The sequence below is a fragment of the Puma concolor genome, chromosome D3 (assembly GCF_028749965.1).
Source record: "Puma concolor isolate L17-30 chromosome D3, mPumCon1.1.hap2, whole genome shotgun sequence".
Classification (NCBI taxonomy): Eukaryota; Metazoa; Chordata; class Mammalia; order Carnivora; family Felidae; genus Puma; species Puma concolor.
The window spans coordinates 51,849,177-51,875,464 of NC_141678.1; the positions used below are offsets into that span (position 1 = coordinate 51,849,177).

A 26,288-nucleotide genomic window follows, 5' to 3' on the forward strand; every position below is an offset into this window, starting at 1 on the left:
TGGCAGTATTCACCCAACTGCACAAGGCAGAAATCTGTAAGTTCCTCTTACGTCCTTTCTCTCAAACTTCCATATCTGACCAGCCACCATGTTTTACAGATTTGACTTCTACACAAATTTCAGCTTCATTCCACCTTCATTATGTCTGCCCTACAACAAGCTTCCATCATATCTTGTCTGGAGATTCTTCAGTGGTAGCCCATTGTTCTTTACCTGAATCCAAACCTTTTAATTTAGACATAAAGAACCAGAAGAATCTAAATATTATCAACTTTGTGCCACTCATATTATACCTTTTTCTCCTTTGTTTTCTTCTTTCTGATCAAATTGCCCTTGTCTTTTTCTCAATGACTATGCTAGTTTCTTCTTTGTATCCTTCTTAGAAGGCATTCCTTCTTCCAGAATATTCTTCCTCTTTTTTTAAGTTAATTAAGACTAAATATTTACAACCTATCTAAAACAACTCTTTCTCAAAAACTTTGTACTGAAATTTTCATCTTGATCTGCCCCTTGTCTCATATACCAGCATAACAACCTATTATTATTATTCACCATAATTCCTTTAAATATTTGATGATGTGGTTATTTTATAACTATATTCCCTATTAATATTCCTTTCCAATAGAGCAGGGATTGTATATTTCTTTTTCTTTGGCTTAATATTAGTAAATAGCATAGTCTTGACTCATGGTGGGTGCTGTATTAATATTTGTTAAACAAATAATAGTGATTTTACTAAAAAACAAAATAAAAACATAGTTTGTAATTTATTTTTCCACAATTTCCAACACATATCAAAATGTCGTATGTTCTAGCCAAGAACCTAGTAATTAGATACAGAAAGATGAAACTTTAAGTTATTTAGGATGGCTATACAGGGTTTGCAATATGCCAGTAGTAATAAATAAAGTAAGTTGCATTTATATGTAGAGTCATTGTAACCATCATTAAAAAGCATATTAAGATTTACTTATGTTTACACAGGGGCACATATGCTGAGGAAAACAACTTTATTATAAATATATAATATATATTATTTATACTTTTTGTAACTCAGTGCTTCATATTTTATATAATACAATATAACATATGCATACACTATAACATAAACATAGAAGTTAAATAAACTACATACATTAATATGTTATGTTAATATTACATATTTAATATATTATATTATAATTGTATATAAACATGCATCACAATTTATATTATACTATATTCTAATGCAGTTAATAATATACTTTATTAATATACTATATATTACATAGATGTGAAATAAAAAATTTGTTGTATAAACATATACACTTAGTAGAACATATATGGTGGATTGAAATATATTACACACATTTAACATATGTTCACATTTCCATTAGAGAGGACTTATCCTAATTTTTTTTTAACATTTCCTTAAGAATGTTAACAAATTCCTGCTTTTCCCTAGTTTTCTTATTTCCATGTGGAAGTTTTAAAAAGACCTGATTTTTAACAGATAATTATTAAAGTCATTTTATGACATCTACAGTAAATTTTAATTTCACAAGAAAGAGCAAGCCTATTTCAGTCCTTGTTTTAAAAACATAATGTTTTCAAATATTATTGAATCATTTAATGCCCTTGTTAATCTTTACAGTGACAAATCTACATATATAAGACACACCTGGCCATTTAGGTGATACCACTCTCAGAAATAATGCTTCTAAGTTTTTAAGTCTCCAAGAATAAAATAACATTCTGAAGAATCACCACTAGAGAACATCAAGGATTTTATCTTTTGAGTTTTTAAATTAAGCTCCAATTGAACCTTCATAAATGCTTGATTTCAGTCCTTGGTTTCTGAATTCATTTTTCCCTGGGAAATGAAATGCCATTGAACTGTCACTCAAACAGAAAACCTGATCTTTTGGTTCCTTCTTACCGAAAGCAGAAGAGGTTAAATAATATCATATTTACTCATGTTTTCCTTTGGATATCATTTAATCTTCTTCCTCAGTCATCTCTGTGAAATCCTTAAATTACTATTGCTTATTTTTCATTCGCTTATTTTGAATACAAATTCTAAATAAATAACTTGATTTTTTAAAGTTATTTTTTGAGATCTTTTGGTAAATTTCTATGAGATGAGAAAAAGAAAACCTACATGAGCAAAAAGTGGCATTCACTAATTTTAAATAAATGAGGAAAATCTAATTTGAATTAGTTACACACAAATCTAAGCCATAGCTTTCTTTCAAAATATATGGCTTAATTCATATTAACTGCAATTAGTTGCAAATAATTTATTAACAAAGTTCCAAGTAAAGATACCATTCAGCCTGCTTTGATAAATGAGTATTTAAAAGTGTCCATCTTAATTCAAATAAAAGGAGATTGATAAAATGATTTTAACAATTACTGGAAATTAATTTGCTTTCTTAAGCAGTCTAATTACTTTTCTTCATAAGTTATCAGTTTTTTGTTTTTTGTTTAAATAAACACAATATTAGATTAAAGATGCCAATTCTTGGCTACTCTTCCCACTGAGGAATTCTCTTTGCAGGAAATGCTAGGGAGAACTCAGAAAAAAAGTGGGAAAAATGTTACTGGAAATAGTAGGAAACAGAATCCTTGTTATAAAGCTTCAAAGTGCTTAGCAAATTGTGTCCTGGAGATATATGGAAAGCAGACCTTGTAAGCAATGGGTACAATTTTCAAAATATTGAAGATGTTGCTTATAGTAAAATGGGGGAAGAGGGAGATAAATTAAGGGAAGATCTGCTAAACAAAGCTGAACCAGAACCTGATGATTTGGAAAATTCTCAGCCTATCCAGATGACAGAAAAACAGTAAAATTAAGAGATTTCTTTGGAAAGTAGAACATAGAGAAAGCTGAGAGTATGGTGGTTTCAATGCCTTAACATATCAGAAAGATCAATAGATTATTCAGTCACACAAAATCAAACCAGAGTCATTCAGTCAAAGCAGAGGCTCTCTAGACAGTTTAAGGATATTGCCTATCACCCATCTCAGTAGAAGCCAAAAGTAGGGAAGGGATTATTTCGGAAAGATCTGTGGAAGAGCCATGTTCCAATGAAGTGATCCCATGAAAAATCCACAAAAAATCCACCATTTCTTGAGAATTTCATATCAGCAGAAATGGAAAGGAAAGGGACAAGAAGAATATGAGAATATAACAAGAAAGAAGGCTGCTGACCCCCATGTTTCTACGGACAGAAAGCAGTGTGAAAAACTACTCAGATACAAACATGTACCCAGTTTCATGAAAACAGAATCATGCCTCCTGGGAGTGTAAAACCAAAAGCTCAGAGGATTGAACACAGAAACAAGAGGGTGGAATGAGAGCCAGGAGGACTCTTCCCAGCCCTGGAAACTTACCATGGCTGAATTTCAGAATGGCTCTGGACCAGTGCTTTCGTTTTCTTCACATTTCTCCCAGTTTTGAACTCAAATGTCTATTGTTACCTAATGCTTGTCTCACCACTGTAGGCTGGGAATGTTGTGAGCAGATAATTTATTTCATTATCTTCACAGAACTACAGGTAGTGAAGAGTTGTGATGGGCACCTCATCACACCTCATCTACACCTTATTTGTGTTACTGAGATGCTGAGCTTTGGGACCTGTGAGCTGATGAAATTTAAATGTCATTTGGGAATTTTGAATTGGTGGGATTAGGATGAAATTTTAGACTTTGAGTTAATGCTCTAATGAGACTTCTTAGGACCTAGGGAGGAATGAATGTATACCTTGCATTTGAGAGGGATCGTGGGGCCTAGGAACAGGTAGAATTTTGGCCCCATAACCAGCTGCTGTGCTCATGAGTACACTGTATTCCATGGCAAAGGGGACTTTGCACATGTACTTAAGATTATAGTATTAGTTTCCTAAAGCTTGGATGACAAATTATAATAAACTTAGTAATTTAAAACAATAAAAATTTAATCCCTCATACTTCTACAGGCTAGAAGTCTGAAGTCAAAGTTTTGTCAGGAACATGCTGCCTCTGATGGCTCTAGAGAAGAATCCTTTCTTGTCTCTTCCTAGGTTCTGGTGGTTGCGGGCAATCTTTGGTATTCTTTGCCTTGTAGCTATATTCATCCAATCTCTGCCTTGGTTATCACAAGACCTTCTCCTTTCTGTGTCTGTCTGCATCTGTGTCTCCTCCACTCTTTTCCACCAGTCATATTGGAATTAGAGCCCACTTTAATTCAGTATACCTTCATCTTAACTTTACTAACCTGTTTTCAGACCTGTTTTCAAATACAGTAACTTTCTGAAGTTCTGGGTGGACATGAAATTTGGAGGGATATCATTCAATTTAGTTACTAATTGGTTGACCTTAAACTAGAAAGGTTACCCTGGATTCTCTGGGTGGGCCCAATGTAGTCACATAACTCATAAAAGTAGAGCTTACCCCCAGCTGAGAACAGAAGACCAAGACAGAGAGATTTAGAAGAAGGAAAAGTTGGAGATTCCAACTGCCTTTGCTAGCTTAGGGAAACATAGAAGGCATAAGAAGGAAATGTATTCTTCCAAAACGCTGGAATGATGTTGAGAGTGGATTATTCCCTAGAGCCTCCAGATAAGAATCCATGCCAACTGACACCTTGATTTTGACTTTGTAAGACCTTAAGCATCATTCTGATCAAGACTGCCTGTATGACATACAGAATATTGAGATAATAAGTGCATGTTATTTACACTGCTAAATTTGTGAGATTTGGTATGACAGCAACAGAAAAAGAATACACTCTTCTTCACAGAATTACTATTTTTTAAATAAGCAATATAGTAAAGACAGCAACACATACTGTGTTATTCTTCTCATTGAGAAACTCGCAGAGGAATGCTCATAGCTGAGGCTTCCTGAATTCTTGACTTTAAAAAATCCCAAGGAAAGTAATAAGTTGTTTAGGTCACTAAATTTGGGGATAGTTTGTTATGCAGTAATAGATAATCAAAACAAACTCTATTTTCAGATAACTAATAATTATCTGAGGACATGGTTATGATCTGTACTATACTTTTATATAACATAAGCTGTCCAAGTCTGTCTTGCTGTTTCTCAGAAGTCTACGTTATTTGAGGTTACTAAAGTTAGCTTCCACTTCCATAAATCTCTTTATCTATACATGTTAGGAGAGAATCCTTCATAATTTTGGCATTTTTGCAAATCTCCTGAATAAAAGATACCGAAAGAATAACTGTATTAACAGGCAGCTTTAGAAGTTAAAGGTAGTATCTCCCTAAGATAGACACAGTGGGAACATTTTGAGCCATGAGACCTTACTCCTCTCTCTCTAGAAACATTTGCTTACTTTAAGGTAAAAAGTACAAAGAAACTTCCTCCTTTTATCTGGAGGAGATCTGGTTAACACTGGATTTCTCTGAAGAGGAGGAGGGATAGAAGTGTTAGCTGCCCTATATAAACTCTCAGTCTTCTATGTTCAAGGTTCCTCTCCTGTGTTACATACAACCTACTGCAGATGCAGGGCAATATCTGGCTCTCATCATGTTGCCCCATGGGGCTTGAGGCTTGAGGAATCCACACTAAGGTATTGTTCTAACTACTGCATTTTGCCATGAGCAATAAACTGCCTGTCTGTCTGATCCAGGAAGCCTCGTGTCATCTGTCAGAAAATATATATGAAACTGTGCAGGCTAACGTGTTAGCTTGCAGGAAGAGTAACATCTTAACCTTTCACAGTTTTGACTTAATGCCAACATAACCCAGACTACCATCAGTGACTAAGTGTATTTTTAGCCACACTACCATCATCCATTCTGACCCCATGAAATCCATTTTCCTCACAATTGAGTAGCTTAAAAAAAATAAAAATTTCAACATCTTGTTTAACATTTTAAATAATGGACGCCATAATTCCAAACTGTATTTTGAGTCACCACCTCTACCTGCCTGTGAAAGATCATCTTAAGGTATACTTCTCCCCATCCTCCATGCAGATCATCACATGGGTGCTTTTTCAGTTCTTAGTGTACAGAATGCCTGTGCCCCCTAGCCAAGACCAAGTCCTTTCATCAGCTGATATTACTTTGAATTACTTCCTCCTCCTCTCCCTTTTTAACTTATTTGATTTTAATCACCAAAACTTCTTAAATTCTCATCATTTTTATGGTCTCCCTCACTTCTTCAGGGAAGCATTACTAATCCTTAAAAAAGTATATAGACTCTCATTAGTTGTTCTCACCACTCTATATCTTTTCCAGAACTTACCATGGATATGTTTACATTTCATTCTGTGATTATTTGGTCCCTGTCTCTCTACACTTGACACTATCAAAGCGAGCACACTCTTTGTTGTTATGACTATTTTACTCTTATTTCTACCACAAACATGACACATATTAATTGTTTTATGTAAGTCTGTCAAGTGAATGAATAAATTCATGAATGGCAACTCTCCCCTAATAATATCAATTGGAACTTCTATTTATGTCTATAATCAAGTAGGTGAAAAATACAAAATACAAAACTGATGTAACATATTAACATAAGAGAAAGGTACGGGGCCCTGGGTGGCTCAGTAGGTTGAGCATCTGACTTGGACTTCAGCTCAGGTCATGATCTCACAGCTCATGAGTTGGAGGCCCCCGTCAGGCTGTGTGCTGACAACTCAGAGGCTGGAGCCTGCTTCAGATTCTATGTCTCCCTCTCTCTCTCCACCCCTCCCCCCCCCTCAAAAATAAATAAACATTTTAAAAAAGAGAAAGGTACAACAACATATTTACCTTATCACCATACTTTTTTTATTATGTTAGGTAAAGAGACCAAGAAACACCAAAGAAAAATATCAGTGAAATATGCCTTGACATCCTACCTCTCTACTCTATCAGAACCTCAGAATGGCCTCCTCTACCAATCAATGTCAACAAACAATCATACAAATAATAACAAAACAACATAAAGATCACAGGCAAAAGTATCAGAAGACCTTCATCCAAATTCTTTCCTGTAAGCTGTGTGATCTTCAAGTCTCTTCCTCTTTATGCCTCTATTTTCTCATTTATAGTGTGGGTATTAATTCCCTTATAAATCTATAGTAAGAATTAGTTATATAATATATACTAATGCCAAACACAATGTATTGTGCATACTAGGTACTCAACAACATTTTGTATGTATAAAGTGAGAGTTATATGGTGGTATGCAGAGTAATTTGTTCTACCAGAGTTAACTTAACTCAACCAGAGTTAAGTAAAGAAGTTGTCCCTAATAGAAGTCGACAGGATTAATAAGGGACAAAAATGTTCCCTCAGTCATGCAGGCTATCTCTCCAGAATACTGGACACCGGGGTCCTATTTCTCTTACCAATATGCTACCTGCCCCAGTTTCTTGACCTCTAAAGTAGAAATCAATGACTGACCTAATACATTCTTCTAAGTTCAACTCTACTGTGTGGAACTTGATTATCTCTTCTATCTCATGAGAAATTTACTTTCAAGCAGAGACCTCGAAGCATTATTTTTAAAAGATAACATTTAAGTAATATATGACATTTTTATGATATCACATTCTTATAGAGGTCTTTTGCATTGTAGCTATCTTTTTGAAAACCTACAACTTTTGGATTAGGCTGGGCTTTTGAGTTATCGGAGAACTGTGTACAATCAGAATTGACAGAATATAGATACATTAAATGAAGACATGTTATAATCCAATTTAGTTTCTTATGATTCAATTCTGTAAGATTTACGTCACGGTTGCCTGAATGAAGAATCTCTACCATGATATTTTTATTTCTTCATTTATTTATTCCCTTCCTTTTTCTGCTATTGTTGTATGTCTTGTCAGTGTGTAATTATCTTATTTGAATATAGTTTATAAAAATGTACGTGGATGCCATGCACACACACACATAACTTAGGAACACAACATGAAATGAATTTAAAAGAAGACAGATGCCTTAAAAATATATTTTTTAATGTTTATTTATTTTTGAAGGAGAGAGAGAGTGAGAGGGGGAGGGGCAGAGAGAGAGGGAGACACAGAATCTGAAGCAGGCTCCAGGTTCTGGGCTGTCAGCCCAGAGCCCGATGTGGGGCTTGAACTCACAGGCTGTAAGATCATGACCTGAGCTGAAGTCAGATGCCCAACCAACTGAGCCACCCAGGTGCCCCTTAATATTTTCTAAAGGTAGTAGAAAATATCAAGAGCAAATGAATTTATATCTTTATAATTTTTTATGAATAATATAATTTCCTAATATTATTGGATATCATATTCACTTATTTAGTTCCATAATCTGAATCATTGAGAATGGAATTTCAGAAAGTATTAACAGACAAAGAAAAATCTTCAACAGGTTGCAGAATATCTCCTTGTCAATCTATGCTTTCTATTTAATTCTATAAAAATTGAGGTCAGTTAATAGAAAATGCTTTAACATACTCTTAGATAATATTTTTCATATCTTTGCATAGTTTTAAAATAAAAAAATACCATACTACCATTCTTCATATGTATATTTAAATTGTTGTCTGAAGTTTTCTAAAGAAAATATTTATTAATATCAATATAACAAAAAATTTGAAACTTCGGATAGAATGAAAGGATTCAGAAAGTACTTAATTAGCTAGCAACAATATACATACTTCTCTTCACCGTTCACCTACATGCCTTTTCTTTGTCTATACATGAAGAAATTTAAAATAAAATTGACAGCTCAAAATTTGTGTGTATCGTAATGGATGATAGTAAGACATTAAGATTGAGAAAATAAGTACAACTAAATCAAGGACATTTGAGTCATATGTTTAGAAACTAATACCTAGCACTCTTTTGTTATTTTACTTTTATTTTACTTTTGAGAGAGAGAACGAATGAGCAAGCATGAGTGGGGGGGGGGGGGCCAGAGAGACATGGAGACAGAGAAGCCCAAGCAGGCTCCATGATGTCAATGCAGAGTACAATGTGGGGCTTGAACTCACCAACCATGAGATCTTGACTTGAGCCCACTCAAGAGTCTCATGCTTAACTGATTGAGTCACCTACATGGTTCAAGCTTGTATTCTACTTCTATCCACTCCTCTTTGCTTACTCTTGAAATAATGAGTGTCTGCAGAATTCTGTCCATGGTTTTTATCTATTTCAGCTTCCACCACTCTCTGCTGGTGTTCACATGCACTCAACGACCTCTTCCCACATGTTGAGGATATGTAAATCTTCCTAACTCAGTCGTGCCTTGAGCTTGAGCTGTTCCTCTCTAAAGGCCTATTGGAAATCACTCTATAAAACATCTCATGGATACCTCAAAGTCAATACATCAAACAGTATTATCATTGGATCTCTCCTTCCTCAATAGTTATCTTCCTTTTTTGTGCACTCATTTTTATGAATAGCATCATCTTTCGAACATTTGATCAATCTAAAGAGCGGAAAGTTTTATTGAATTGTGCCTCTCCTTTACTCTCTCCATAACCAGTTTTTCTTTAACGTTTGACAGACTGGCAATTCTGTATCAATTATCCCATTCAGTAATTCATTTAATAAATATGTACTAAATTTTAGGTACTGTTCTGCATTCTGTAGTTCTAGCATCATGAGTTTATATTTTCATGGAGGCAAAGAGACCATAAATGATAAGTGATATAATTAAATCTATAATATGTTAGAAGATTCTTTTTCATAGTATATTATTGAGTGTTTTGCAAAATCCAGCTTGAAAAGAGCAACCATGACATTTTCTGCAAACTGGATGGTGCTGTGAGAGCAAATAATAGGGAGATTGATATACTTTTTTGGGAATCCAGCAGATGTGCCCAAAAAAGTGATGAAAGAATCCAGAATGATGAACTGGATTTGAAGACATTTTTAGATGAATATAAGTTAAATCATTTAAGAAGGGAGAAATAAGCAACTTATCCTATTTATCACTCAATTTATTCATCTTTAAAATGGGCATATAACAATAACTCTAAAGTTATTAGGATAAAATGAATTAAAGCAAATTAAGTGCATGAAAAATGTGTTGTATGTGTAAGCATTAGTTGCTGTCAATTTAATATAAATATTATTATTATTTTTATTATTATTAACCATATAGTATGTGAAAGCCATCATGCAGGGTACATGAAAAAGTGTGTGTGTGTGTGTGCATGCACGCACGCTCACATGCAATTTCAGTAATTGTTCTCCAAGTTGAATAGATTTACACATTTTTTAATGCTTCTTTGAGTCAATCACAAAGGAAATTTAATTGCACAAGTGGAACCCCCTAATTTTTCATCAAAACCACAAAACCTAAAAGTAGGACAAGAACAGATAATTTCTAAAAAAATGATTTTTAAAATTCTAAGCTGACATTTCTAAGATTTCAAATGAAATTTCTCTCTGTCACACACACACACACACACACACACACACACACACACACGCTTTTTTTTTTCTATCTGGTTTTACTTACAATTTTGCTTCTGAAATAAGATGTTAGCCTAAGGCTTTCTTTTTTAAATAATAGTTATGTTCCTGGCCTGTCCATCCACTGGTCTGCTTGTCTATTGTATTAAAGGCCTGGATGAATTTATTTATAGCCATAATCTTTTCTTTGGGTAATAGCTAAAGCTAATGGTTTATCATCTGTACAACCCCGACAGTCTATCTTCCCTGATTCCTTAGGGTAGCTATCCCCTCCACCTCATCACTCCGTTGGATCTCTGAACAGACATCATCCTTAAAATCCCATTTGTACCATTTGGATCAGGTCAGGAAGAGTAATAGCTCTAATCTTCTTGGAGTGATATTATTAATCTTGAGCAGGTGAGCTCCAAGGTACTTTCTCTAACCTACACATTTAGAAAGCAGAAGCTTTAGGGCTGTAATGAATAAAGCTAAAATGGAAGCCTGCAGCATAAGGGGAAATGATTGTAAGATTAAGCTGTCCTTTAGGTTTGTACTTAAAACTTGTTTACTCTGTTAAATCAAGAGCTTTGAAAAAACTAAAGATAAGTATTAAATGGCTTCCCATGTGAAGTCACTCAGAATAGTATTCCATTATTAACGTTCTTTTTGAGTGGAGACTATACAAAAAATCATAGAACAGTTTAAGTAGTTTTTTTTTATTCTAAGATAATTACAATGGCTTTGAGAGGCATTTGTTTTTAAACTGTTTATAAACCTGTTTCTATAACTGACCAATAACCAAACACATTTACAAGCCAAAATAAACTCTTTTATTTTCCCTCTCTCCCCTTCTATTCAAAAACCTCATGTTTGCTGATCTAAAAAAATCCATTCTCCTGCATATAACAGAAAGGGGTGTGTCCTCTCTCTGTTATACACACCTGGCTCTCACATTTTTACTCATTAATACCTTAGATTTTTTTCTTTGCAGTGTGTGTATTAAATATTCTCTCCTCACATTTCAGTTTTTATTTTTCAAATCCTATTTCCACCCTTGCTAAAAAGTCTTTATGTTTCACTCACCTTGCAGTGAGTCATAAAAGGATATGATCCTGAAGCAGGTCCAGGTAAATAGGGTGTAGTTGAAATGTTTAAAAGTTTCAACATACTTTTTTCTTGACTGGGTTTGTATATGTTTAAAAGTAACCGGAAATTGTTTTACCTTGCTTTTATTTTTTTATTGAAATGGCTCAAAATTATTTTACACTATATTTGTATAGTGTTCCCATGATTCATTAATCCCACTCTCAGTTTTCCATATTTTATTAGCCATCATTGTTCCATGTATTTTGTAAACTGTAAATACAAACTTCTTTTGTTAGGCATGCTTATCATGGATAGTATTAAGAAATGATAGAAAAATCTAATATATGTCACCTAATATTAGCTACAATGACCATGAGCTATTTAATTATTTCCTCTGTGCCTTAGCTTTCTCTAGTATTAAAATATTAACACTGTATATATTTTTTGGATTGCTGACATATAATGTTTCATTAATTTTAGATATATAGCATAGCTAACATATATCTTTTAGGAAACAATACAACAATACAACACATTATGTTACAGTGTCACAAGCATTATTTTCTTTTCTTTGTTTCTTTCTTCCTCTCTTTCTTTCTTTCTTTCTTTCTTTCTTAGAGAGAGAGAAAGAGAGCACAAACGGGGAGGAGCAGAGGGAGAGGGAGAGGGAGAGGGAGAGAGAGAATCTTAGAGAATCTTAAGCAGGCTCCATGCCCAGCACAGGGCCCACCTGGGGGCTCAATCTTATCTCTATGAGATCACGACCTGGGCCATAATCAAGAGTCAGAAGCTTAACCCACTGAGCCACCCAGGTGCCCCAAGGCATTGCTTTTAAAGCTCACATTAATCCTCCTGTCAACTCTATCAGCACCATTTTACCTATGAGGAGACTAAGACACAGAAAAATTAAATAATTTTCCAAATTATAAATATATTAAGTTGTGGAACCAATATTCAAACCCAGACATGACTGGGTCAAGTCTTAAGTGTTTTAGTATAACATAATTCTGGTTTTGCTCCATCACTTAAGGTTTGACAGAGATGAAAGAATTCACAAAATGGTGATTAGAACATTAAAAGGGTCTTTATAGTATGACTACTATAATCCTGGTCATAATTATTCTAATATTCTTACTTAACCAACAGTTTTGTCATACCTACTCTGTGTCAGGCATTATGCCAGGCATTTTTCACTAGTATTATTATTACTATTGGTATCACTAGCTTCATTTTGTAGAGAAAAATATGAAAGTCCTGATCATTTAAACTTGCTCTAATACAAAACACAGATGGCAGATATAGAAAAGGGATTTTTATTAAAAGAATGCATGTTTAAAAGTTCAGGACTGGATTCATCTAATAACTTTATCAATGACTTTGAATGAAGCTAGCTAGTTTTAATTATTTTATAAATATGACAACACAATTTATATATCCTCAAAGCAGAAAAGTAGCATGATTAAAACAAAGGAACTATAGAAAGACTATAAAAAAAATAGACAATTTTTTCTAGAAAAATTAAGCCATAGGGGCGCCTGGGTGGCGCAGTCGGTTAAGCGTCCGACTTCAGCCAGGTCGCGATCTCGCGGTCCGTGAGTTCGAGCCCCGCGTCGGGCTCTGGGCTGATGGCTCAGAGCCTGGAGCCTGTTTCCGATTCTGTGTCTCCCTCTCTCTCTGCCCCTCCCCCGTTCATGCTCTGTCTCTCTCTGTCCCAAAAATAAATAAACGTTGAAAAAAAAAAAAAAAATTTAAAAAATAGAAAAATTAAGCCATAGAGATTATAATAAAAGAAACTGGTCAGAATGACTGTTTTTTAAAATATATATATTTTAAAATTTTTTAAAAGAATACATATTTTTAAAAATATATGATATCTCCAATTACTACCTGTGCTGCAGCAAAGAACCTAAAATTATCCAAAGAAAGGAGAAAACACAGGATAAAATAAAGCAATCATTTATACCTCAAACTGTAAATATGATGAATTATATAAATAACTTCTAATATTAAATACACTTTCCTTTCTTGGGGTTACCAAAGTTGTTCATAATGTTTTACATTTGTTTTATAAATTGCATAGAGAATTTCCTCTAAAACGTATTCAGTAGAACAAAAGACCAAGAAAATCAAGGCAGTAAAGGGAGAATAAAATATGGAAGTATTTTCTAGTAAAATTAAAAGTTATTACAATACCCTATTAAGACAGTACAATTTTGCATACAGATAGTAAATCAACTAATGAAACTAAAACGTAAAAAAAAGAGGGACATATAAATGTACAAAAATGGCATCTGAGTTCTGTTGGAAGTGTATGGCTTGTTTAACTGATATTACTAGGAAAAGTATTTACTTATATGGGCAATTTTATTTTATTTTACACTGTAAAATACATTTCTAGTGGATCACAGAAGAGTGAAAAATATTTTTATAAATTTAGAAAAGATTTAATGAGAATATGTTATTTTAGAGTAGATAACTTTCTTTAAAGATAATAAGAAAATTTATTTAAGAAAATGTTGATAAATTGAATTATATTAAAAATAAGATGAAATATTTATCAAAAGACACTATGAATAAAATATAAGTCACGATAAGGATTTTTGCAGAAGCATTTGTTATCTTATATTTCTTCATCTAGTTGGTACATTAGTGTTTGCTTTGTTCTTACATATCTTATACTACAAACAAAATATATAAGGCATACCAAAATTGATTTTCATATATTAGAAATCTCTGATGTTAACTAATGTGTTCCATCAATATAAATATTGTTATTTCTCTATTTTTTCAGTGAGATATATTTTCATGATTCCACTCTGGAAAATTTCCCAAAGAATCACAGGTTCTTACTATTCTGTATTAAAATGATGGCTTTTCTGTTTGGCCTACTTAGCAATGATCACATGTATCTTTTGGATAAATAATAACAGTCTAAAAGAGCATAACTTTAAATTAATCCCAATAATAATTTATATTTAGGATGTCTAGTTCAAAATCTATTTCTAATATATCCTTTTGGATCAATAAAGTAAAACATCAAACATTTAAAATTAAATACAACTAACAAATACATGTCAGGAAAGAAAATTGTCATAACTTGTCAAATATAAGCAATTTATTATCTCTTTCATTATCCATTGCTTTTTGTTATTTTTTAAATTATATAAAATTTCTTCCAGTCTTTATGTTTATTCATATTATTCTGAAGTATTTAGTCTTCTGTATTTTAAGGCTCTAAATCATGACATATTATCAAATTAGCATATAAAAGTTTACATTGGCAAGATATACATTTTTTTGGAAATTACTCTTTGTTAAAATATATCATTATTTTAGAAAAGTTGGTTCCACATTTGAAGTCAAATATTTTCTCTATTTATTGTGTTATGAAGATTCTTTGATCTTCAATGTTCTCATTTGTTAAATGGGATTATGTAACCCCCTATCAAATTTTTCAAAATGATCTAGTGTAATATGCCATGGAAAAGGACAAACTGATGGTCTGTGTACCAACAATTTCAGGAGACAATAACATGAACATGCTTCAGCCTTCTTATGGGTAAAGTCTGTATATAGCAGGGCTTGTCTCATGCTTCAATAATTGTTTATTATTTTACTTAAATAACTGTTTCAAAGGAAAATGGCATGATTAGTTAGAAAATTTTAGTGACAAGTGTTTGTCAAACAAGCTTAAATTTTTCTGGATTGCTGGGTTGGTCAAGCTCAAATTGATAAATTTGAGCTCAAATTTACTAAACCCTTTGAAAATGGAAGACATTGCTTGAGAGTATAGCATACATACTGTTTTGAATCTAACATAGAGCATGTGATTCTGTCTTCTTAGGTCAAGATCTTATGTATTTTGTGCATGTGTATTCAGCAAGAACTACAGCTGAGTAAAATTAAGAAAGAAATCCTAAGGTTATCCAGTAGAATGTCATTGACTTAGAGTAATTGTTCTTCATTGTAAGTGTCAATATTTAGTGTGCTTTGGGGGACTATCAAGGCTCTGTGCTTATAGCCACAGGATCAAGAAATTCATACTGCTCTAAACAGTTTGATCATTAGAGTTGTAAAAGGAAATGATAAAACAGACCATATTACCTAGGAGGTAAAAATCTCATTTAAGACATTTTGTCACAAGGTTAAAAAAAAATCAACGTAAGTAGTAATATCTATCAGCATAAGAGTAATTATATGTTAAATATATATTTTGCACATTTAGATAATTTTTATTCTTGCATGATTGGAAAAATGATTGTATGCTCTCAATAAGGGAATTGAAATAAGTCCTTAATAAATGGGATATAATTCTAGATTAAGGATACTTTTTAAAGGCAGTTTCACTACATTGATTCTAATGTGATTACAAAGGATTATCAAATGGCTCCCCATGATGCTGGTGAGAGTATAACATGAGTATTTTCATTCACTTCTGACAGAAGCACGAAAGACTGTAAAAAACTTTGTAAATATTCATTATCTCATTTGGATTTATTTCAAAATCAATTAGAAATTCATAAATATAATTTATTCCTAAAGATCTTAATATAATATTAATAAGGAAAAAATAACCTAAATGTCTACATGTGAGGGAAAGGTTATACCAATTTTTTGCACAGATGTTAGAATATTATGTATCAATCAAAATGTCTTCATATTATGAAGAAGAAGGTAGGAATAATATTATTGGGTTTACTGCATAAGCTTAAGTATGAAATGCATGTACACAATATCTGGAAATAAATTTAAAATCGTTTCCAAAAAAGCTGCCATTGTATATAGAACATGTGACCTATTCTTCTTACACTTATTCTCTAAGTTTACTACAATAAACTAAGGTCTGCAATCAGAAAAAAAAAAAAAAAAAAGAAAGAAAAAAAAATAACTTCAACAAAAATCTCCTATACCTTTCTTCCTTGCCCATATTATGTTATAGAGCCTATGTGCAAAGTCAGAAATAATCCTTTATTCCTATCCTTCCTTGAAACCCCATATCTAACCCAATAGTAAATTACAGTGTCTATCTTAACACTATACTTATAATAAAACTACTCACTCCACCTTCATTGCCATTTTGTAGTCTAATCTACCTTTCTCTCAAGGCAGTATGCTCCTTTGCTCCCTGCTTTGAGTTTATTCACACCTAATCTTTTCTCTACACAGAAGTTAGAACTATATAATAATATTGATAGAATAATGACACCTCCTTGATTAAAACACTATAATTCCTTCTTTAAAAATCAAAACTTTTTATTGTGGTCTGGAAGATCCTACAGAATGTGAATCAAGCCTACTTTTCTTATCACTGTATCATTATAATCTTCCTGTCACGTACTACTGTTTGGTCCTGCCAGCCTTCTTTATATCCCTACTATGTTATCCCCTTTCCCACTGCAATACCACGTATCCTCTCTACCAAGAAATTCTATCTCCTGACTCGCTTTGGGGGGCAGCCAGGAGAATTCATCTGTCAGATAGCCAATCACAGAGAATCAAATTTATATTGGCCCTGAAATTTATCTCTGAGTTTCCACCAAAGCTCATGCTTCCCACAAACTGCTTCTGGTCAAGAGATGGGCATGGCAAGGATATCAAGGCAGGCTCCTCCCTAGGAGGCATGGTAATCCTGTGATGGCTGACTTTGGTTCTAGGACTCCACTTGGCCTTGCCAAAGTTTTCTTAGGCTGCAAGGAGAGTAGAACAATTTCACTTTCAATCTTCCCTTCCTCTCCCTTTGACTCAGGATCATACTTGTAACGCACTCCTACAGCTCTTTCAGACTTGTCCAGACATGTCCCAATTTCTCATAGATTTTCCCTAAGAACATCTCTTTTTAATTTAATTTTAATTTTAATTTTTAATTTTAATTTTTTTAGAGACAGAGAGAGAGCAAGCATGAGTGGGGAAGAAGGGCAGAGGGAGAGAGAGAGAGAGGGAGAGAGAGGAAGAAACTTAAGCAGGCTCCACCCTCAGCATGGAGCCCAATGCAAGGCTGGATTCCACGACCCTGGGATCATGGCCTGAGCTGAAACCAAGGGTTGGACACAACACACTGAGCAACCCAGGTGCCCCTCCCTAAGAAAATCCTTAAAAATTTAAGATCATTAGGGCATCGCTTCTCAGAGAATCTGGACACAGTGATTCTCTCCTTCATGTCTTAATTTCTTTTCAGACAAAAGCTACCTAATATATAACAACACTGGTTACTCTGTGTCTATTTTGTTTTGTTGGTTCTATTATTGTTATTATTTTAAACAGCACTTTTCAAAATACAAAATTGTCATGTTTAATGTTTATTTTTCTATGGTATTTCCCACCACTACAATTTCAGCTTTGTAAGACCAGGAATATTTTTATCTCATTCACCAATATATCCTTTTAGTATCTGAGACACATTCAAGCACTCTCAATAAGTATTTGTTAAATTAATTTATTCCTAGCCTGTAACTAATCTCTAACCCAGTCTATAAAATGGACTAAGTGAAAAAAAAAAAGAAAAGAGAGGAAAAGAAAACAAAAGAAAAGAAAAGGAAAGAAAGGGAAAGGAAAGGAAAGGAAAGGAAAGGAAAGGAAAGGAAAGGAAAGGAAAAGAAAAGAAAAGAAAAGAAAAGAAAAGAAAAGAAAAGAAAAGAAAAGGACTAAATGTAATCAAAGATTATGTAGCAGTTGACTAGATCAACAAAATATCCCTATCAATTCTGCCATATTCTCAACTTGCTTTTATCAACACAGAATGGATCTCATGACACTGATCCGTAGAAATGTGTGTGAATGCTTTGGCAGTTTCTAAGCCACCTCTACAAGCTAGTTATGTCTTTGAAACTAAAAGAGAAAATTGAAAATGGGGCTTCTCTCAGCCTTCAAGTTTCTAGCCTACCTGGAACATTTCACACTAATTACCACCACCACTTTCTTCTCTAGACAAGTGCCTCTCTTATCCTCATTGACTTCACACTCTTCACATATTCAGATTTACAAACCTACTCCATTACTGGCTCTATTTCATCTTCCTAATTGGTGCATGTATCGTAGTGAAACTTAGGTTTAGGTACTACTGATGAGGGATAGAAGTAGAAAAATGTTCACCTTTAACTCAGAAGGCTGACCTACAGCCTACATAGTTTTCGATAAGGATCAAATACCCGCTGGTTGTGACATTCTTAAAGGGTCTCATGATTGCCTGTAAATTTCAGTGATATATAGTATCGAACCAAATGATAAACACCAGAGAAATCTTGGTGAAAATAGTTTTACGAGTAGAAATTCAAAGACATTTATGACCTAGTACTCCCTGAAAGTCCTCTCCTCCTTGAGCACTAAGCATATATAACCACCAGACTCATACAATAAACAGTGCAGCTCTTTCTGTCCACGGGTCCTGTCTCCGTGCTACCTAAATAAACTTACTAATTGCACCGTAAAATGTGTCAAGAATTCTTTTGAAACAGGTAAACCACATGTTATATTCAGAATGATTATGATGTATAGTTACCATCTAGCTCTATTGGTACCTATTATTGAAGGTTAGTAAAACCATCGCTTTCTCCACTCTTTTCTCTCCCCCTTTGGCCACCCTCTGGTGCCAATGTGAAAGGACTGACTATATAAAATACCCGAATAGGAAAGAGAAAGATAAATGTGAATTATTTCAATGAAGCATAATGTTTTTAGAAATATAAAGCTGCCCTGCTAATTTAGCAAGCTGTTAAATGTACACAAATAAACATCCTTTATCATTTGATTTAAACTTAACATACTTAAACACCATGCATACTTAACATACTTAAGCATACTTAAACACCAAGTTATTTTGGAATACAAAGGGATTTATCTATGCTAGTGGCCTTTTCTGTTAAAAGCACTCACATAGAACAAATTCTGGTCTATGTAGCTCTGAGACCAATGCTTTCAAACAGATCGCGATTTGTATACCACCCACAAACAGCACTGAGCATTATTAATAAATACAATTCTGTTTCCTTCTCTTTTTATTAACAAAGCAATGATGATATTTATTGGGGTCAAGATAAATGTACAAAGAATTTATACTAACTTTAGTTTCCATGTATGAGATCATTTAATACTTTTAAATTAATTAATAATTTATTTTCAACATTTTTTTCCTTAGATCCTTATTTGAAGAATCCAGAATACTTTGAAATGTAAGTAAAAATGCACCCAGATTCAGAAAGGATGCATTTTTTTCTAACCTGAATTATGTTGAAAGTCTGTTCTCTTTCCAGTAAAAGGCTCAATATCAGAATGTTATATGTGTAATGCCATGCAGATTGACTGTAAAAAAGGAAGTTAATGTGATTCTTTTGGGGCATTATATATGGGGACATCATTGAGGGGTAATAAAACTTTATTTCCTTGTGTTTTTAAAATAGACCAAAACATATTTTTTATTCATTTAAATGTAATGATACAATCTTGCAAAATGAAAATGTTATAAACACAAACTAGTTCAATTATTTTTATTGATGTCCAGTGCCATAACTTTAAAAATGTTAAACACATAATTTTCACACATACACAGAGTGAAAACAAATAAAAAACTTTAACTTATTAATAAGAGAATAGGAAGATGAAATAGCTGATCAAAAAGAGTATAAAAACTCTTCTGATTTAGATATAGATATGGCTAAAGATATAGATATATATGGATCCTGCAATGAAATTGCCGTTAAATCTAAAACAGAGTAATGTACTATAGGATAATAAGACATAAACTTTGGGGTTATTTTGTCTAATACTAGTGAAAAAAATTCTTTTGGGTCTTTTTAATTTGCATAATGCAACATCTAACTTTATAAAGGCTAAAGGGTAATAAATTCTATGTAGGTACATTTTTCTGAATGGATAATTCTGATATGGCTTTATTAGGAAATGTTCTAGTATGACATTGTAGGGTTATTTATTTATTTATTGCCTTACTTACAGATTGTATATACTTTTTCTTAAAACTACTTATTGATTATTGGGGCGCCTGGGTGGCGCAGTCGGTTAAGCGTCCGACTTCAGCCAGGCCACGATCCCGCGGTCCGTGAGTTCGAGCCCTGCGTCGGGCTCTGGGCTGATGGCTCAGAGTCTGGAGCCTGTTTCCGATTCTGTGTCTCCCTCTCTCTCTGCCCCTCCCCCGTTCATGCTCTGTCTCTCTCTGTCCCAAAAATAAACGTTGAAAAAAAAAAATTAAAAAAAAAAACAACTAATTATTGATTATTTAATAAAGATTAATGTATTAATTTGTTAATAAGTAGCTACTTCTATTGATCAGTCTATTAAACACAGATAATATGTCCACTTTTGGTGGACATAGTTAAACAGATCTAAATCCTAGTATTAACATAACTTTTAACTCAGTATTACAGTGATCATTAATAAAACAAAACTCTTAATCTTAAAGACTTCAAATTCCTCTGCAGAGATTAATTTCTACCTAGGATATATTTTCATGTCCTATGAAACATGGCCTCCATCATTTGAGCCATAAATTTATTAAATCACATTTAGTGAGTGATAATATATAGGCATGTATTAAATATACAGGGTTTTAAATAACACAGACAGGTATTAAAGTGAAATAAGTTTGTTTAATAAATGATCCATATACCAAATGCTTAAAATCTACAAGAAAAATTTTAAGGATATAAATAATCAAAATTAAAAGTAATATATCAGACTGCTGATAAAAATAAAACTAGGATCATGTGTTTAAGGAATAAAATGTTTCTTGCTGGGTTGATAGGAAAAGTCCTTAGCAAAAGTTAGGAGATAAACAGAGGCTTGAGAAAATAGTAGGCTATTGATGCTGTAGAAAAGAATAATTTGGGGCGCCTGGGTGGCGCAGTCGGTTAAGCGTCCGACTTCAGCCAGGTCACGATCTCGCGGTCCGTGAGTTCGAGCCCCGCGTCAGGCTCTGGGCTGATGGCTCAGAGCCTGGAGCCTGTTTCCGATTCTGTGTCTCCCTCTCTCTCTGCCCCTCCCCCGTTCATGCTCTGTCTCTCTCTGTCCCAAAAATAAATAAACGTTGAAAAAAAAAAATTTAAAAAAAAAAAAAAAAAAAGAATAATTTCATTGTGCTTCTGGTTACCAACATTGAATATTGATGGTTTTCAGTTCTGTTATTAGTTAACTAATGTTCAGAGATCAGAAAAGAGCAATAGGGAAAAACAAAATGACAATAAAACATTACATCATTAGTTGACACCAGAATAAATTGAGATAAAATTCAAGAAATTGATGATTCTTTATACTGATGCCCAACTCATATTAAACACTCAAGAATTTAGTTATCACTTGGGAAGGAAACAAAAAGGAGAAGAAAATTCTTTAATTGAATTATTTTTTCCTTAAAAACAACACTAAGAAAAAGGGCTGGGATGAGTAAGTTGACCATTAATTGGCAAAATTCAATTTTAGAACCATTAGTAGAAATGTGGGTTTAACAGCTAAGTGAAATTATTAGGAGATAAATATTGAGATATAATTAAAGATAGCAAGAAATCAAGTATTTTTACTCTCTTGAGTTTATGTCTGTAAAAGTACCTCTCAATCCCATCCCCAGCCTAAATTTCTTATGGCTTTAAAGACAGTTTCCTAATTCTGCATTTTTTCCTTTCCTTCCTTCCTTCCTTCCTTCTTTCTTTCTCTTTCTTTCTTTCTTTCTTTCTTTCTTTCTTTCTTTCTTTCTTTCCTTCTTCCTTTCTTTCTTTTTCTTTCTTTTTCTTCTTTCTTCCTTTCACACCCACATAAAACTGTGTTAAACTCTTTAATTGAAAAATACAGCAACAAAATGAATAGTGGTATTTTCTTATTCTGCTTTTTTAAAATATTTAGGCTTACCCTCATTCATGAAATGTTCAGTGTGTATTCTCATGTGAGATTCATGGATGTGTAAGGAAACAGGACAGTCTGTTATGAGTATTTTAAGCAACACAGAGTGCAGGCAAATATACTCGTCAAAATAATGAACTGTACAAGCAAATTCACCTAAAAGGCCCAAGGACTTTTTAGGAGGAGAAAAGTACTAGGAAGTTCTGAATAAGCTGAGGCAAGTTTTCTCTGCCCTGCTCTCACCACTGTATCCATTATCCTACATTTCAGCAGAAGTGACAATTTTCTTTCTTTCTTTTTCTTTTCTTTATTTCTTTTTATTTTATTGGCAAGTTAACTCATGTACAGTGTATACAGTGTGCTCTTGGCTTCAGGAGTAGATTCCATGCTTCATCACTTACATACAACACCCAGTGCTCATCCTAACAAGGGCCCTCCTCAATGCCCATCACTCATTTTCCCTGCCCCCCGCCCCCCTCCTGTCAACCTCAGTTTGTTCTCTGTATTTAAGAGTGTCTTATAGTTTGCCTCTATCTCTTTTTGTAACTTTTTTTTTCTTTCCCTCTCCCACAGTCTTCTGATAAGTTTCTCAGGATCCACATATGAGTGAAAAAATATGGTATCTGTCTTTCTCTGCCTGGCATTTCACTTAGCATAATACTCTCCAGTTCCATCCACATAGCTACAAATGGCCAGATTTCATTCACTCTCATTGCCAAGTAGTATTCCATGGTGAATATGTATACACACACACACACACACACACACACACACACACACACACACCACATCTTCTTTACCCATTCATCAGTTGATGGACATTTGGGCTCTTTCCATAATTTGGCTGATAGCATAATTTGTTGATAGTGTTGCTATGAACATTGGGATACGTGTGCGCCTAAAATCAGCACTCCTGTAAGAAGTGATGATTTTCAGGGTGCCTAAGTCAGTTAAGTGTCCAAACTTCAGCTCAGGTCATGATCTTGCATTTTGTGGGTTCAAGCCCTGCATCGGACTTTGTGCTGACAGCTCAGAGCCTGGAGCCAGCTTAAGATCCTGTGTCTCCCTCTCAATCTGCCCCTTCCTGACTCATGCTCTATATCTTTATCTGCCTCTTAAAAATGAATAACCATTAAATATTTTTTTTTTTTTTAATTTTTTTTTTTTTTTTTTTTTCAACGTTTATTCATTTTGGGGACAGAGAGAGACAGAGCATGAACGGGGGAGGCGCAGAGAGAGAGGGAGACACAGAATCGGAAGCAGGCTCCAGGCTCCGAGCCATCAGCCCAGAGCCTGACGCGGGGCTCGAACTCACGGACCGCGAGATCGTGACCTGGCTGAAGTCGGACGCTTAACCGACTGCGCCACCCAGGCGCCCCCCATTAAATATTTTTAAGAAGTGATAGTTTTCAATACCTACTACCCTGTGGTTAAAAACTGATACATTTGGAAAAAAATGTTTATGTTTATTTATTTTTGAGAGAGAGACAGAGTGTGCACCAGAGAGGGGCAGAGAGAGGGAGACACAGATTCTGAATGAGGCTCCAGGTTCTGAGCTGTCAGCACAAAGCCCCATGCGGGGCTGGAACTCAAGGACCACAAGATCATGACCTGAGTTGAAGTCAGACGCCTCAACCAACTGAGCCAACCAGGTGCCCCAAAACTGATACATTTGAAATAGAGTCAAATTTAGTTTTTTTAAGGTTTATTTAGTTTTGAGAGAGAGAGAGAGGCAGAGACAGAGTGTGAGCCAGGGAGGGGCAGAGAGAGAGGGAGACACAGACTCTGAACCAGGCTCCAAGCAGGTTCCAGGCTCTAAGCTGTCAGCACAGAGCCCAATGTGGAGGTCAAATGCACAAACTGTGAGATCATGACATGAGCCAAAGTTGGACACTCAGCAGACTGAACCACCCAGGTGCCCCATACATTTATTTTATTTTTTATTTTTTATTTACTTATTTCTGAGAGAACTGGAGAGAGGGTATGAGCTGGAGGGAGGGGCAGAGGGAGGGAGAGGGAGGGAGGGAGGGAGAGAGAGAGAGAGAGAGAGAGAGAGAGAGAGAGAGATTCTTAAGCAAGCCCCATGCTCAACACAGAGCCCAATCTCATGACTGAGATCATGACCTGAGCCAAAATCAAGAGTTGGACGCTTAACTGACTAAGTCACACAGATGCCCCTATTTTATGTTTTTAAAGTAAACTTAATATTAACTTTTTAAGAGCTCTATGCCTTTGAATCCCTTTCTTTCTTTCTCTCTCTCTCTCTCTCTCTGCCTCCATCTGTGTCTCTCTTATCTTCCTTCCTTCCCTCCTTTCCTTCTTTACCCTACCATCTCTTCCTTCCATTAAGGATTTCCTTTGAATATTAACGGTGAAGGCCCTTGAACTATATATACCTTAAACCATACACTGAACAAAATGTGTACTGACACTTCTCATTAAAAAGGATGGTTGGAAAAGGAGAAGCAAAGGACCATGAGTAGGAAGCATCTGAGAAACACCTCTTGCTCTAGTCCCAGGTATCAGGGAAAGAAACACCAAGTGGAGTGAACCAGATCTGAAAAAAACCTTTGCTTTCTTTTCTTGTTTAAGCCAGGGAAAACAACTATTTTTGTGAAGATAAGCCATTATTAATGACATTGAAATTTAAAAAAATCAGTAACTCTATAGGAGACATTGTACCAATTCATATTTAAAAAGAGTTATCGAGTTATCCCTCCTTTGAATTTTCTATACACAAAAGTTTCTCACACTGCCCGTAAGGAGCAAAGAAGAAGAAATAGTGGACATATGGGATTGGTGAGGCTTCTAGGTCAAATTAAGAAGTTGGCAGCTATATCTCTTTGAGGATCATGATCCCCAGAACAGAAGGATCAAAGCACCTTCAGCAAGAATGAAATCAAGAAAACGACCAAGGAACAAACAACAAAGGAAAATAATCAGTGAATCTCATTAGTAGCAAATTTGACATGGGAACAATAACATCTGAGAAGAAACAGAAGTCCTCCTTATATACATGAGGTATGATAATTTTGAATAGTCAGGGAAGCCAACACTGAGATATACTTAGGAGCACAAATATTTATTGGGGGATAACACTAGTAAAAGAGAAAGAGATGAAACAAGATTGAGAAGGGCAGCCTTTAATGGAGATGATTTAACAAACTCTCCATCAATCCAACAGGGATCTTCAGAGCAAATATAGACAATTAGATCAATGTTGGATAGAAATGACTAGATCTTTGGATGGCCACCTAGCTGTTATTGGCTTTTTATTATTGGATATTATATCCCTAGATACCACTGTCTTTCTTACTAGGGTCCACCGTGTAAACAGTGTGACTTTGGCTCAAAATCTGAGCTAAAGATGAGGCTCTTGGCTAACTACCTTCTCTGCAGGTAGGCAGTAAGTCCTTTCCTGGGGAGGGATCTGAGTGTTGCATTTTCATGTCTGTCATAACAACATAGCTTTTTTCAAGACCCTCTGACTTTCATGTCTCCCCATCAGTTACTAAGGGTAAGTCTTATTTAGAGGGAAAAGAATAGTAAGGGTGATGATCTTGAACTCCTTATGCCAAGAAAAACTAAGAAAAAATTGGGATTACTGATTTCACTTGGAATTGTCAAGATTGGTTTTCCTTTTTAATAAAAATGAGATTCAAGACCTAGGTAGTATGTAATTATAAAGAAATAAGCAGTTAATCTTTGTACACCAATTTTTTCCTATTACAGTAATACCCACTCTATGTATTTTTAAATATACAGAAGACATATATCCAAGAATATTGTGTCATAGATGTTTTAGTTCTTGATTTCTAGATGGATTTAAGTATAGAACTATTAGATTATTTGCTTCAAAGGTGCATGAGCCAACCACTACATGACTTCAGCATTTATTTTTCAGAGAATTATAAAGCTATATTCTAGAATAAATTGAAATAAACAGTAATGAATTATTCTTTCAGTGAATCCTACTAAGTGAGCTGAAAAAAAAATTAGTGAC

General features: G+C 34.3%; 1 long non-coding RNA gene across 3 annotated transcripts in view; it reads left to right on the forward strand.

The window, feature by feature from the left end:
• LOC147575566 (uncharacterized) overlaps positions 1-26,288 on the forward strand; it is a 110,850-nt gene that overhangs the window by 43,702 nt on the left and 40,860 nt on the right. For all 3 annotated transcript variants that reach the window (XR_015242731.1, XR_015242730.1, XR_015242729.1), the window contains exon 2: positions 19,578-19,611. This is a non-coding gene — a long non-coding RNA (uncharacterized LOC147575566). The remainder of the gene's footprint in view (positions 1-19,577; positions 19,612-26,288) is intronic.